This window comes from Clarias gariepinus, chromosome 12 (genome assembly GCF_024256425.1).
Source record: "Clarias gariepinus isolate MV-2021 ecotype Netherlands chromosome 12, CGAR_prim_01v2, whole genome shotgun sequence".
In the NCBI taxonomy this organism is placed as follows: Eukaryota; Metazoa; Chordata; class Actinopteri; order Siluriformes; family Clariidae; genus Clarias; species Clarias gariepinus.
The window spans coordinates 1,868,247-1,884,490 of NC_071111.1; the positions used below are offsets into that span (position 1 = coordinate 1,868,247).

The 16,244-nt window shown below is 39.3% G+C and overlaps 1 pseudogene; it reads left to right on the forward strand.

The window, feature by feature from the left end:
- LOC128534664 (scavenger receptor cysteine-rich type 1 protein M130-like) overlaps positions 1 to 15,577 on the forward strand; it is a 69,691-nt pseudogene extending 54,114 nt beyond the window's left edge.
- Positions 15,578 to 16,244: the final 667 nt, after the last annotated feature.

Here is a 16,244-nt window from a genome sequence, read left to right on the forward strand (position 1 = left end):
CTACTTATATATTTTTGCCATAGTTTCATCTGGTTTTACACAATTTCATGTGTTATTTGTGTGTGTGTGTGTGTGTGTGTGTGTGTGTGTGTGTGTGAGTGTGTGTGTGAGTGTGAGTGAGAGAGAGAGAGAGAGAGAGAGAGAGAAAAAGAGAGCCTGTGCGCGAGAGAGGGATTATATTGTGATTAATCCAAGGGTACTAAAGACTGGCTTACTACTAATGAAAATTATTTCAATGTAACCCATGGGTCTCAATCACAAAATTAGCCAACGCTGTAAACAGATGATATGACAAATTATATACTCTGAAACGTTCATCTGAACTTTAAAAAAATATATATATAAACATAAATATAAAAACAATCGACTATTATTGTCAGGGTCAAGTTTATGGGGCTTCTCAGTCTTTCGTTAATTTTAGTTTTAACTCGAAACCAATGTGGCTTTACTAAAGATGCACTGTTTTATTGGACATGGCTGTTCCCTTTCAAAGGCTACACTTGATGCTGCGTAAAAAAGGCTATGGGAACATCTTGTCATGTTGCCGGTTGTGAAGCATGTGTGTATCAAACACGCCAAATTTTTGGCTTTTATAACCTTGGTCAGGTGACGTCATCTGATAGGACGCACCTGCAGGTTATAAATAGGAGTGAACCGGAAACATTCCTCAGATTCTTGTCTTCACCTAGTTGTGAGCGTGTGTGTCTAACCAGCAAAAATAAGTGTTTAACTCACCGATAATGGCAGAGTTTAAACGAGATGTCCCTCCGTGTGTATAATCCATATCGGAGGGCGATCTCTACACTTTACTGCTTCGATTAAGTGCTACGCACGCGCTTCGCATTCCATACCGCCGCGCATTCCTGGGGCTTAAACACGTGCATCCGGCAGAGCAGTGAGAGACGGATTTAAAACTCCTTTCTTTCGCGTTCTCATCGGATCGGGAAATCCCTCTGTCCGCTCGCAAGCGCGTGCTGCGCTTCTTGTAAATGGGCAAGGATAAACATCCTCTCCTGCTTCCGCGGAGATGGTAATAAGCTCTAAGCACTTAAAAAAAAAAAAAATTATTTAAATAAAAACATAGACGGCAGGTTCTGTCGGGTGGCCGGGGGGCGGAGCCTCAACGACGCTCTCTCCCCTTTTCTTAGCAATCTCCATATGAGTTAACCCTTTTATGGAGTAAGCTGTATTCATCCCGTGTTTTCCTGCCATCAACTTATTTATTTATTTAAATATAATTGAGGTAGAAACGCGGAGTTATATGATGACACCCAGATAGAAGAAACGCTTCCAGGCTATCTCTCTTCTGGGACATCATCCTTCCTGAAAAGCTATTACTTCCTTTCAAGCTGTGTAGACTTTTTATTTTCCCTGGAGGGAAAAGCTTTTGAGGCAGCAGGTCAGGTTGGCGCATTGCACACCATGGCGGTTTTGCACGCCTACCAGGCTGACCTGCTGAGAGACTTGAGTACTGGCGGGGCTCTGCAAGGTAGGCGTATTGGATTTACGCCGGGCCACAGATTTGTCTCTTCGTGCAACAAAGCAGACGGCTTGTGCTATCGGCCGTTTTATGGCTGCTATGGTCTCCGCGGAGAGGCACTAGTGGTTGAATCTCAGGGGCATCAAGGAGAAGGATCGTGTATTCCTCCTCGATGCCCCATCTCGCCTCCCGGCCTACTTGGCGATGTCGTTAACTCGGTCGCCACTAGGTTCATGAGGCGAAGTTATATAACAAGCCTTCGGGAAATTCCTTCCCCGCCTTGCTCAAGAGTCAGGACTGTCGGCCACCCAGTCTCGACCGGGTCTGACTGTTGCGAGGCATGAAACACACTAGGAGAGTGTTTTTGAGCTGGGCACCCCCTCGCAAGATTGGGGTGCGTCACGCAATCCGCCTTAAAAGAGGTCAGACTGGCATATTGTCTTCACGAAGAAGCCCTGAGCTTCATGTGCCCAGGACCGTGGGGGGTGGCCCCCCAATGGGGAGAGGCATGCAGAATTCCTTTTAAAGAATGAAGTGTTCTCCCTGGCACCCCCAGGAGGGTGGTGTTCTTGCTCCGCCACCACTGGTGTTTCGGGCAACTCCAGTCTCCAATAAAATGTCAGTTCTTCGGGTTTTTCCTGCCGTGTTTCAGGATGCCGAACATCTAACATCCCCCCCATTTAACCAAGCCGCTGAGCTTTGCCCCTTTCTGAGAAACTGGCAGCGTGGAAGCTACTGCCAAGTATATCTCCTTGGGTACTAAGCACTGTACAGAGAAACTACAGGATTCAGTTCTCACATCACCCTCCGCGTTTCAATGGCGTGGTCTCCACTTCCATGAAACCGGAAAAAGTGCAAGAGGAACGGGGGGCTGTGTCCAATTTTTTAGATTTTGCGGGCTTTACCGCTATCTAAAAATAAATCAATGGAAATATTGCCACAACACAGGAGGTTCCTGAGGCTCGCTTTCGGGGGCGAAGCTTACCAGTATCGGGTCCTTCCATTTGGTCTAGCTTTTTCACCCGCGCATACACAAAATACATGGATGTAGTTCTGGCTCTTACGACTCCAGAGCATCCGTATTGAATTACATGACTGGCTGGCCCAGTCTCAGTAGCTAGCGCTTCGACATCAGCATGTCGTTCTAGCTAATTTTTGTTTCCTAGGATTGAGATCCAATGCCATGAAAGCATGCTCTTTCCTGTTTAGAGGACAACATTTTTGGGTGTCACATGGAATTTGAGCGTAAGCGGGCACAGCTGTCTCCCGCTCGTGTCGAATCCATTCTCAACACGTCAAGGAAATCAAGCTAGACCAGAAAGTGACCATCACTTTCAGAGATCTTAGCTCTCATGGCAGCTGTATCCACTGTGACACCTTTGGACCTTCTGCACATGAGAGCATTTCAGTTGTGGCTAAGAACCAGGGGATTTTACTCCAGGGCCAATCCCCAATAAGGGCTACGCGCCAGGTGCTTCGTACTCTTCCTATGTGGTTCAGACCCCGGTTTATTACTCTGGGTCCCACTCTAAGTTTGTCTTGTCGTCGCAGATGCTAACGACAGACATTTCCCTCATGGGCTGGGGTGCGGTCTTAAATGACCGTCCAGCCCAAGGGAGCTGGAGAGGCCATCTTTTCATCAATTGCCTCAAAATCATGGCTCTATTTCAGGCCCTAAAGCACTTCCTCCAGCAGTTGAGACTACCAAATCCTGGTGCGGGTGGACAACACTATGGCAGTCTCATATATTAATCGCCAGGGCGGACTGTGCTCGCGCCGCTAAATAGCTAGCGCACCAGATTCCTGTCCCTCAGGGCGATTTACATTCTGGGAAAATTTCATGTAGCGTAGGTGGACCTCTTTGCCTCGCAAGATCAGCAAATGTCCCCTTTACTACTCTCTGACTCTAAGTCAAGCTGGTCTTCCAGCCAGCATAATTAAGACTATTCTAAGTACTAGGACTGCCTCCCCTCAAATAGAATGTATTTGAAAGTTGGTGCATGACGAAGCAGGTAGACCCAGTCCACTGCCGAATTGTTTCAGTGCTGGAGTTTCTGCAGAAAAAAATTGTCCTCTGGCTTGTGCCCCTTGTTGAACCACTAGAGTCAGCGCCTCAGGTTTCTGACCCTTAAGATGGTTTTTCTAAATGGTGTTACCTCTCTAAGAGGATCGGACAGCTATTGCCCTCTCCTATGAGGCGCGTGGGCTCACTTCGCCTCTAGGAATCAGGGCTCATTCAACCAGGGGAAAATCGCCTCATCAATTGCACTAGCAAGAGGTATTCCCTTGCAGCAAGTATGTGACGCGGAGGGTTGTTCCTCTCTGCACACATTTGCCAACATGCATCCTATTGTTTTGAAGCCTTCTGTCCTCCGCCTTTACAGCTTCGGAGCAGGAGAGACTTCACTTACTGTGTCCAGTACACGCTCTTCAGATTTACGTCCACCGCATTAGCCAGTGGCGTAAGTCAGAGCAGCTTTTACATGGTCTGGGGCCGCAACAGGGGGTGGCCCCCACTACACTGGGCTATTGCCCTCTCCTATGAGGCGCGTGGGCTCACTTCGCCTCTAGGAATCAGGGCTCATTCAACCAGGGGGATCGCCTCATCTATTGCACTAGCAAGAGGTATTCCCCAGCAGCAAGTGTGTGACACGGAGGGTTGTCCTCTCCGCACACATTTATTACATTTATAGTTTGGATGTTCATGCTACTCCGGGCCCACGGGTCCTCGAGTCAGCTACCCAGACATAGTTCTGAGACCTTCTCGGCCTTGTGCGCGCACGCTACACAACCTTGGAGTCCAGACACTTGCAGTGCGGCAGCGTTGGTACTCTCGTTCCCATAGCGTTTTCACGCAGCATCGAGTGTAGCCTTTGAAAGGGAACGTCTCGGGTTACTTTGCTGTAACCCTGTTCCCTGAAAAGGTGGGAACGAGATGCTGCGTCCCAATGCCGCACTGCCTATGTGACCGGACGTCCGTTCAGATAAATCAATCTGAGGAATGTTTCCGGTTCACTCCTATTTATAACCTGCAGGTGCGTCCTATCAGATGACGTCACCTGACCGAGGTTATAAAAGCCAAAAATTTGGCGTGTTTGGTACACCCATGCTTCACAACCGGCAACATGACAAGATGTTCCCATAGCGTTTTCACGCAGCATCTCGTTCCCGCCTTTTCAGGGAACAGGGTTACAGCAAATTAACCCGAGACGTTTTGCAGTTCGAACAGTTCGAATATACTGTGAATGCCTCAAAGTCACGTCTCTTCAGATCCTTCTGCACTAATGTTATCATGGTGTAAATTATTAACGTATTAATGTATTTTACTTGTGGACAAAATAGACCATGTCTAGTAACGAAAGTAATGAAAAAAAAAAGCTGCAGCATGGCTAAAGAGATAGTATAAATGACACCAATCCTGCCATGATGCTACCCTGCCCATACACAACCCTAGCTGGGGAGTTGAACTCAGACTTTCCAAAACTTACTATTATTTCTTCAGATAAAATTAAGCTAGGATAAAGAGAACAGAACAGAACAGAAATTAACTTCCCTCAACTGGAGCAGCCACAAAATGCCCCCCATGTAACTCTGATTAGGAAAAGTTCACAGACACCAAACCTGCAGCACTTTGGTGTATTTTTTATTTTATTTTTAGCCGTGCTGCATGAGAGAAGAGTAGTGACAAATTTGTTACTTTTAATAATATGATGTTTGATTGGATGTTATATCATTTCCAAGTGGATAGTGTTGATTTTAGAGTGCATTTACGTGCGATGCGAAAACGAAGTAAATAAACACGTAGCAATCCAAAGAGGAAAGAGCTGCGAAATATTTAAAAAATATAAATTCAACAAAGTGTGATTATAATGGTTGTTGTTGCTGCTTTTTAGGTAATTGGTTCCATCCTGTTACTGAACGCAACTGTGTTAACAAAACCAAGCGTAGGGAAAGAAAAACACTCGCTAACGCGTTTGAATGAAAAGGGGCTGCGGCTTTTCTTTGAAGATAGCGATTGTGTAATGGGGGCAATCCATGGCAGGGGGCGTTTTAGGGTTTAACACACCACTGAACGTCTTTTGTCTTGTAAATGATTATCCTCATTTACCTTCCAATCCCCCACAGCGCACACACCCTCTACACTGTTGCTTTTTGTTGGGGCACTTGGTTATACACAGCACTTTAATGTATGAAACACTTACTTCCTGGTTTGTTTTATTTTGAATATTGCTTATTATCTTATTCCGCAAAATAAACAATGTTATCATTGTGTAAATTATTAATGTATTGATGTCTTTTAATTAAGGACAAAAACAAATCCTGCGCTTGTGTTTAGGACTAATGCTGAACAGCTGTGTTTATAGGTTTAATTGATGATTTACAAGACAACAGATAAAGCATTTGTGGATGAGAGGTGTGTGTGTGTGTGTGTGTGTTGAAGCCTCCCCCCCACACACACCTCTCCCCTCCCCCCACTCCTTAACTGATAAACACTTCAGAGTTTTTATCCAGCTCGTTAACCAAGCGCTCGCGCTACCATGAAAGTCACGACCAAATTGAAAAAAATATAAACCCGGATATGAGCGTTTAGCTCGCAAGCTCCTGTACATCTATCCTCAGCTTGTGTCCTTCATGAACTGCATCACATCATATTCCAGTCACAGAAATAACCTGCAGATTAACTCTTACCCAAAGAATAAATTAATCAGACAGATTTTAAAGTTTAAGTCTATTAGAGTCTATTAGTCTATTGGTATAAATTAGTCAGACTCTAAAGGCATTTTCACAAACACTCCTCCTCGGGTAGTGCAGCTTTTGTAATAGAGACCTTATAATAAAAATACATATAAAATAGTATTTTCGAAGCTTTAGTGTCTTTTTTGGTTAAAAAGGAGTGACATTGTGAGTTTGTGACACTAACAGTAAGCTGTAATTGTAACTCCAGACTTAGACAGATCATTAAGTTATCTAAAGTCACATCTGACCGCTGCTAATGCTGCCAGTGATTTTCAAAACTAAACTGGGAAATAAACTGTAAACTACCCCAAACAAACTTTATAAAAAAAAAACACCTCTTACCGCGAATAGTCCATTAAGCCACCATATTCATCTTTGTAGTGCAGTTTGGTAGCGTCAGTTCGGCCGGGGAGGGTGTGGGTTGTTAAAATCACGTGATTGCAACTCAACACTGCTAAATTGCTGGCTTGTGTGTTAACGTGTTCTTGAGAACGAAGTCCAGTGCAGGCAATGCTTTGTGGGTAATGCAGTCCAATGTGCGAAAATGCGAAAATGTGAGATAAGCTGGAATATAGAGCCTGAGCCTGTTTTATTAAGTAGTTTTTGGTTTGATTTAAGTACGGAACCCACCCGGAAGTTTGTAATAACACAGAAATTAAAAGAATGGACATGAATCGACTCGTTTGTCTTTCTCATCACTGCATGGGCATGAATTAACGGGCTGTTACGCTGCCGCGAGCAACAACAACAAAAAAAGCGGAGAAGCTAACACAGGGTAAGTAGCGTACTGAGAGACATACGAATGCGAGGTGTTTACTGATGTGTTTACATGACTTCTAATCATTGACAGACACTGTTATAAACCATCTAACGTTACAAAGGTAAGCATAATATAGTTTTCCGACTACGTACACAGTTTGCAATTAGACAATCACCTTAATGCATTGTTTATTATAAATGGGCGATTAGGAATTATATAGAGACGGATAGAGAAGAAGCCATAACCATGTTCTATGAGAGTATAAGTTAACTTACACTCTGCATTCATTGTGATTATTAGAAAAGGCGATCTGCAAAGATTCATAGAAAAAGAAATTACACTTACTGAGCCTGGTGAAGATGAAGCAGGAACACGAAGCGTTGGTACAGATAAATTTTTTAGGAGCAGCTTCCTAACAAAACCTGCTTTATATTGACCCGCGTTTATAAACCAGTCTTGTGAAAAATGATTAGCGCAAACATGAACGCATTTAGGTAGGTCGGCGAGGACGTTAGCTTCGAAAACAAAATTTAGCCACTGCACACATTTCAGTCCAAACAGCTTGAAAAAGTGCGTGTAGGACCGTATGACCCCTTTAACAACTTTTGAGGCCGCCTAAAAAAAAAAAGCGATGTACGGAACATGTGTTAAGGTCGTGCACAGAGGCTCACTAGCTGGATTAAAGCACTTAAAGTGGTCAGAGTGGCTGACGCCACGTTTTCATCCCCACAAACAAAATGCAGGGGGGTGAGGGCACACCCGACGCTGAGAGAATGCTGACAGCATTGGTCAGGCCAAGACTAAAAGTTGAGTTTGCCTTTCTAAAGATGACCCACAGACTACCAGAGTTTGACCAGATGTGGGCACAAGATGACGTTTTATGCTCCATAGACAGGGAGGTTTTAACCTTCAACTTTTAAAATAAATGTGAGAACCTTTTATTGTGTGTTTTTACCTGCATTTAATTTTTTATGTGCCAGTTTTTATATACCATGTGTATTTTTGTTCCTATTTGTCCATTTTTAACATTGCTTTAAAATACCAGTTTAAGTACTGTGTATATTCGAACATTTTTAGACCCAACCTTTTCATTGATCTGTTTTTATTTTTGAAATTCTACCTTAAAGTTCCCCACTGCCAAGCTTTCCCTTTCTCATAATTTGCTACTCATAATTAGCTTTTTTATATATCTTATTTATTCACTTATGTATTTATTATCATTTTTTATTACATGAAATATTTTTGACTTCTCATAAAATGAACCTTTTGTAAAATAAAGGAATGTTAAAAGTCAAAAGTCTCTCTCTCTCTCTCTCTCTCACACACACTCTCTCTCTCTCTCTCTCTCTCTCTCTCTCTTTCTCTCTCTCCAGTTACAGTATAAATGTAAAATTGCAGAGAAACACACTCTAGTTCCCCCATAGTGTCGTTTTGATGGTTGGATTTTTGCTTGTCTCTCTTTCGCTTTCTCTGTGTTTCCTGAAATAAAGTTTGTGTGTGTGTGTGTGTGTGTGTGTGTGTGGTCTGATGCCTGTCCTGCTCTCCTCTAACAGGAAGTCTCCTCTCTGAAGAACAGCATTCTGGGTATGAGCATGTGGATGATGAGCTTCTCTCAGGTAAAAAAGGCCAGAGTGTGAGTTTGTCTGACTCCATTAACTGAAAGATATTCGAATTGCAATTAAAGATGAGAAATGACTAAATGTGTCCTTTCTGAGACGTGATTATGCTGTATTGTATAGAAGAATTACAGTAACTCCAGTGTTTTAATGCTGACACATGAGATCTCACAATCAACCTTATCTTACTTTAAGCTTCTGAAATCCCTCTTATCACATTTATCAAAGCTTCTTTGGATGAGGATTTTATTGAGTATAAATGTGTTTAAAAGCCCAAACACACAAACTCTTCTTTTTCCAGTAAAGTCTGGGATTGGAGAAAAGGCTGAGTATTATGATGATGTCATCGACACCAGTGACTTCATAAGTGGGTGCAGTTGTTAACTGATCAGATCAATTGAGTGACTTGACATTAAACCATGAGGTCAGAATGTGATGGAGCTGTTTGTACAGAGCCTCTGCTTTTATTTCATTTAGGTGATACAGGAAGAGTTGAGCCACCAGAGGACTACGATGATGCCGTCACAGGTGGACCCATTGCTGATAACGTGGAGGGTGTGCTTCTGTTTTGGGATTTGTTTAAAAGAGCACACACATACACACAAATCCACAGTGTACAAACTGCCACTTCAGTAAACTTTAAATCTCTTTAAATCTCTGTGTTTTGGTGTAGAGGATGAAGCTGAGAATTATGATGAGGCCATTACAGCTGATCAGAAGTCAGTTATACTGACAGGTATGATAATAATGTGACAGTGTTGCATCCACAAGCATCCAAATGATCATTAATGACATTCATGTGGATTTAATAGCTTTTATCTCTACATTCTGACAGAGGACGTGTCCGAGAACTATGATGATGCAGTTACGGCTGAAACAAACACAAACATCACCACAGGTCAGGGAGTTTCTCTGTTATTAAAAAAAATCCCCTTAAACATTTCTATAATAAACTTTAAACAATGTGCTGCTGAATTCTGCATTCTGATTGATGTTGATTAATTTTCTATAACAGCAGCTCTGACATACTGCAGCTGTAAATCACAGGTTTATATTAATGCACTCGTTCCACTACATTATGGTTTCTATAGTAACAGCTCATCCACAGGGACGTGTACAGCAGACGCTCCACATTAACTGATAAAAAAACGAACACAACAAAAAAGTCTTGCTATAAGTGTAGTAAAGTGTAGCTCCAAGAGCTCACAGTGCTGAGACGCTAAATGCTGATTAACATCAACATCTCGTCTGCTGCATTTGACAGAAGTCACACTCACATCTAAAAGAACTCAACAATTCATAATGTGGGGATTAATTCATTTCATTTTAAATAATCACACACAAAATTCTTTTTAACTTAAAGTTTATTTTAGCTTTATTTTTTTACCTTCTTATGAAATAAATTTTTCATAATGCTGCTGTGATACAAGTCACACCCACATCTAAAACAATTTAGCTAAATATATTTCATATAATAACCTAAGCAATTTAACAATATTTTTAATCTACATTAATATCACTAAACAATAATTAATTAAATAATGTTTAATGGCTTTTTATTTAATCTATTCTCTGTAACATATAATTATTAATTTCTTAAAAAGTATTACTTGAGCAAATCTAAACTGAATTTAAAAATCCTGATGAAAAGAAAAAAAACAAGTTATAACTTTTAGCCCTTAAATGAGATTCACATCAATGAGATGCACAGTGGTACTGCAACAGGGAAAGGGAAGTACACATGAGCTCCATATATACTCAGCAAAAAAAGAAACGTCCCTTTTTCAGGACTGTGCATTTCAACAATAATGTTGTAAAAATCCAAATAACTTTACAGATCTTTATTGTAAAGGGTTTAAACAATGTTTTCCATGCATGTTCAATTAACCATAATCAATTAAATAACCTGCACCTGTGGAATGGTCGTTAAGACCTTAACAGCTTACAGAAAGTAGGCATTTAAGGTCACAGTTCTAAAAACGCAGGACACTAAAGAGACTTGTCTACCGACTGTGAAAAACACCCAAAGAAAGATGCCCAGGGTCCCTGCTCATCTGCGTGAACGTGCATTAGGCATGCTGCAGGGAGGCATGAGGACTGCTGATGTGGCTAGGGCAATAAATTGCCATGTCCGCACCGTGAGACGCCTAAGACGGCGCTACAGGGAGACAGGAAGGACGGCTGATCATCCTCGCGGTGAAAGACCACGTGTAACAACACCTGCACAGGATGGGTACATCCGAATATCACACCTGCGTGACAGGTACAGGATGGCCACAACAACTGCCCGAGTCACACCAGGAACACACAATCCCCCCATCAGTGCTCAGACTGTCCGCAATAGGCAGTCCATGAGGAGGAGATGCACTGCAGTACTTCAAGCAGCTGGTGGCCAGACCAGATACTGACTGGTACTTTTGATTTTGAGCCTCCCTTCATTCAGGGACACATTGGGAAACATTTTTAGTTTATGTCTTATAGTGTTGACTCTTTTAGTGTTCATACAAATATTTACACATTAAGTTTACTGAAAGTAAAAACAGTTTAAAGTCAGAGGACGTTTCTTTTTTTGCTGAGTATATGTACATATAGCACTTATGTAGTATTTAATAAATTTTATTTCATTATTAAATAAAATAATTATCATTTAATTTATTTAACAGGTAAACAGTTAAAAGGAATTACAATACATTCTACTTAATATTTTTCTTCTTATTATTATTATTTCTATTATTAAAAATCATCTAAACTCATTTTTCTTACAGCATACATACATAGAGACATTTCAAATTAATTAAAAACTTTAACAATTAAATTAATCTGTTGTGAGGTTCCTGTGACATTTCAAATTAAAATAGCATTAATGTGCATCGCATAGATTAAAAATTTAACCGAGCATCAAGCATCAAGACAGACGACATTGTGAGAGGCAACACACACCATATTAAATCCATATTACCGTAAAAGTTTAAAATATCAGGAACTTTATTTTTGACAGCACATTTTCTGTCATGCCACTGATTAATAAACCATGAAACATTAATAAATGTTAAGGGAAGATCTAATATAGGATATTTTTAGGACATCATTGACTTTCTATTAAACATGAGGAATTTAAAGAGATATAGTGGAATCTATGTGCACGAATACTATGATCATTACGGCACTCCAGTTCTCCCAGTACATCACAGGCGGTGTTATGCAAATTAGTATGTGGGGCTTCTGTGTATATTTCAAATACTTTGATTTATACTGTTGTTTTGTTTTATTGTTGTTTTTAGCGTTTTTTCTTTTTCTTTCGGCTGTTCCTTTTCAGGGGTCACAACAGCAAATCATCTGCCTCCATCTAACCCTATCCTCTGCATCCTCTTCTCTCACACCAACTAACTTCATGTCCTCTCTTACTGAATTCATAAATCTCATTAATCTTCTATAAATTAAATAAATCTTCTAGACCTCCTGCCTGGCAGTTCCAACCTCAGCATCCTTCTACCGGTATATTCACAATCTCTCCTATGAACATGTCCAAACCACCTCAATCTGGCCTCTCTGACTTTATCTCCAAGACATCTAACATGGTTTGTCCCTCTGATGAACTTATTCTTGATCCTATCCATCCTTGTCACTGCCAAAGAGAACCTCAACATCTTCATCTCTGCTACCTCCACCATTGCTTTTGACTGTTGACCCTAAGGACTTAAAGTGCTGCACCCTCTTTACCTCTGCTCCCTGTAGTCTCACCGTTTCAATTAGGTTCCTTTCATTTACACACATGTATTCTGTCTTGGTACGCCTAACCTTCAATCCTCTGCTTTCCAAAGCGTACCTCCATCGCTCCAGATTTTACTCCACCTGTTTCCTTCTCTCACTACAAAGCACAATGACATCTCAAAGCTTCTTTTAATAAATCCTTTTTATTTAATATGGTGGGTAATTTTTACTCACAGTTGTTGTGAATTATATCATGTTTAATGAGTCCATGAGTTGCGAATACAACAATGTATTGATGTTCTATTGTGGTGAGAAGAAAACACTTTTAATATGTGGGTGGGGCCCTTGTCATAAGGTCCCTAGGCCCTAGGAGACTATGTATTGTATGGTCTGTATTACCTGTTTTCGACGGGCCGGCACTCATGAGGACATAAAAATAAAAATGGTTGTTAAATGAGATTTTAACATCACAATCGACAACTAAACAAATAAAAAAAATTCAATCATGGTTCATTGAAATACATTTATAATATTTTTACTAAAAATAAATAAGTAATTAATAATAAATAAATAAATAATTAAATAAGTATCTTAACAAAGGCTAAAATTCCATCTTATAAAGAGTGATATAATTTCACTTATAGTGGAGTCTCTGGCTAGCAGCCTTCACACACTAATAGGAAAATGCACTGTTCCTATTGGTTAATCCTTTTTCTTACTGCACCAGCTGGTAGACAATAAAACATCATTAAACGTTTATAATTTAATAGTCTATATATTTAAATAGTTACTTTTCATTTTTATAAAATTAGTATAATCAAGTTAATACAGTGGTTACTCAAGGGGAATGTCTATGACTGCCACGCACTCTGTCGCGGCAAACGGCAACAGCCGAAATAAATCAGTTGCAATTTAAAGTAATTTGTGAAATGACCGCCAGGTGGCGGAAAGGGACATTTTGCAAACGGCTGCAATTAATTTTGTTTAGACAGACTCTATGTTTCTATCTGTCTATTGTTATTGTTATTATTAAATAAAACAGCACAAACAGCTAAAAAAAAAAAAATAATAAAAAAAACATTTTTATTTAAAACGGTAAAAATGTCAATTTTTAAATCCACAGATGCTTAGTGGTCTGAGCACAACTTAATGATCTTTGTATGATAAAATGACTCGTGGCATGAATCTACAAGAGGTGCTTCAGTTTCAAATAATCATTTAACGCTGAACCCAAAACAGCAAACATGATAATAACAATCTAAAGAATAACATTCATCTTGATTTTAGCTGTTTATGTCCAGCATTTAATAATTATTTAATTATTAATAATTAAAGCTGCTCACATCGCGCGCTTTTACTTAAAAAAAATGCAGTGTTTAATCAGCAAGTATAGGTCGCCTCTCTTTATGAGAGATAAATATTCTGACTGAAACAAAGCTGTTTGTGGCGGCTCATATCTGGAGCATTTTGATAAAAGTGGAGATGAAAAGTGAAAGTGTGTAACAACAACACAGCACAATGCATGTGTGTGAATGGCCGAAATGTGGTTTTGAATTAATCTTTGGGTGAATGTAAAATGTTCGCGTGATCCCACAGCGCGCGCGTGCGTTCTTTCACTTTGCCGAATTTTGATCTAAAGTCAGATGAACGCGCGCTGATATAAGAGATTTATAAGAGATTCCTCTTTCCCAGAAATATAACAAACACATATTTATACGTGTTAAATAAGCGCTGTCTTTGCGGCACTGTGCAAACGCACGCGGATGTGAGCCGCCGTATCTCAGTCATAATATTGGGCCAGTGGTAGCTCAGTGGATAAGGCATTGGACTACAGTTCGGAAGATCCCAGGTTTAAACCCCACAACCACCAAGTTGCCACTGTTGTGCCCCTGAGCAAGGCCCTTAACTGCTCAGATGTGTAATGAGATAAAAATGTAAGTCGCTCTGGATAAGAGCGTCTGCCAAATGACTAGATGTAAATAATATACAAATATGTTTTTGCTGTGTAGTAGACCACGCACAACCTATCGCATGCGAGCCTCTGTATACAACGTTTTAATGGGGGTGGGGATAAACACCGCACCGGTAGAACTAGACTAATGATTATGAATGCGTCGGGGAAAACAGCAAGGAAACTGACTGGCCAAACAAGCACCAACAACAGCTCAAGGGCTTGTAAAAAAATATTATTTACACTAGCTAATTAAGTTCACTAGCTAACGATTTTATTTGTACAAAGAATGAACTGTTATATAGCTTCTGTTTGTATCGGTTTATTGTTATTATATTTATTAATTTATATATTATAAATTTAAATATATAAAAAAAAACTAGGGAAATAGACCTACAGAATAGAACATTAAAATAACTTAAATATACACTTCTATCTTTGGTATAATATAATTATAGTATAGTATTCCGTGGCTGAAATCTTGTATGGACTGGAATCTATTTATTCCAAACATTTAACAGGAAAATAGAAATGTAATACTATATAAAATGTATTATTGTTTTGTAGCATTTCTACAGTTGAATCAGTTTGTAAAATGATGTGAAATTTGATGGACATCTCTATCACATCTTATACACATGGCCTGTGTTAATATTAAGAAAACTCATCTGATAAATGTCCTCTATTCTCTTCATTTATTGTTTAAAGATCAAAGAAATCCTACATAGTGCATCAATTTACTGTATTTGAAGGTTTTACAAAACAATGACTATTAATCCAATACAAAGGAGATATTAAAGAGGTAAATGTGTTTATTTTACAGAATATGATGAGGTGGAGGAGAAATCTCAGAAAGACAGGGACCATGTGACTGAGACACGCCCCCAAAGGCCTTTTCTCAGGAAATTACATTTCAACTTTTATAAACACAAACAATGATTTGATTCTACTTCCAATAATTTCATGCATTCTGAACCATGTTCATTTTCTCACCTTGTTATTAGCAAATAGATTAGGGAGAGTTAAATCAGCTCCATTATTACTGAACCAAATGTTTCCAGCTTTCCTTTTACAACACATTTCTGACAATTCATCTGAATATCTTGTCTTTGTAAACAATATGCAAGCAATATATACGTCTAGGTTTCATGCTGTGTGTTTAACTATAAAACATATCATTGAAATGAATGTTTTGTTGCAGTCTCTATTAGGGAGCTGTGTATGTTGGAAGTTTCATTACGGATTCTCAGATTTTCATGTGAAATTCTCAGGTTTCCTTCAAACTCTCCAATTTCTTTCCTTATTCTCAGGATTTTGTTTAATAATCTAATATTTCTTTAATATTCTCATATGTTTGTTTTGTGATCTCAGGTTTTATTCAATATTCTCACTTTTTAATGATTGACGGCTCGTTAATTTTAACGTTACATCTTAATAAACAATATACAAGTAAAGGTGACTTTTAGCCTCGCAGAATGAGAACAATTCAATATTTTGCATTATGCAGAGTTTTATTCGCTTTTTCTCCTATTGTGTAACAATCATCTATTTTTATACAATTAATAAAATGAAAGTGTTTTAATGTTTATTATTTTTGTATATTGTGATGATCTGTGTTTGAGTTGAGTAAATCACATGCAGGGAAAAAATTAATATCACACAAGTGTATACTGCTCTACTGCACCATGTTTATGTTTTTATTGTGTTTATTTTAGGACTTTTTTTTTGAATTGCAAATCAAATGTCTCTGTTCTTGTACAATAACAATAAAGATTCTATTTTATTCTCAGAAACAAAGATAAATACACAAACTCACATAATAAAAAAACATTTATATTATTTTTTTAAAAATAATGTCTCTTATTTAGACTTAAACACATGATGACTTACACCAACTTTACACACATCATAACTCCAGACATAAACACTATTCAGGAGTTGTGTCTCTATTATTATTTATAGATTTATATATTATGGCATTTTTTCTTT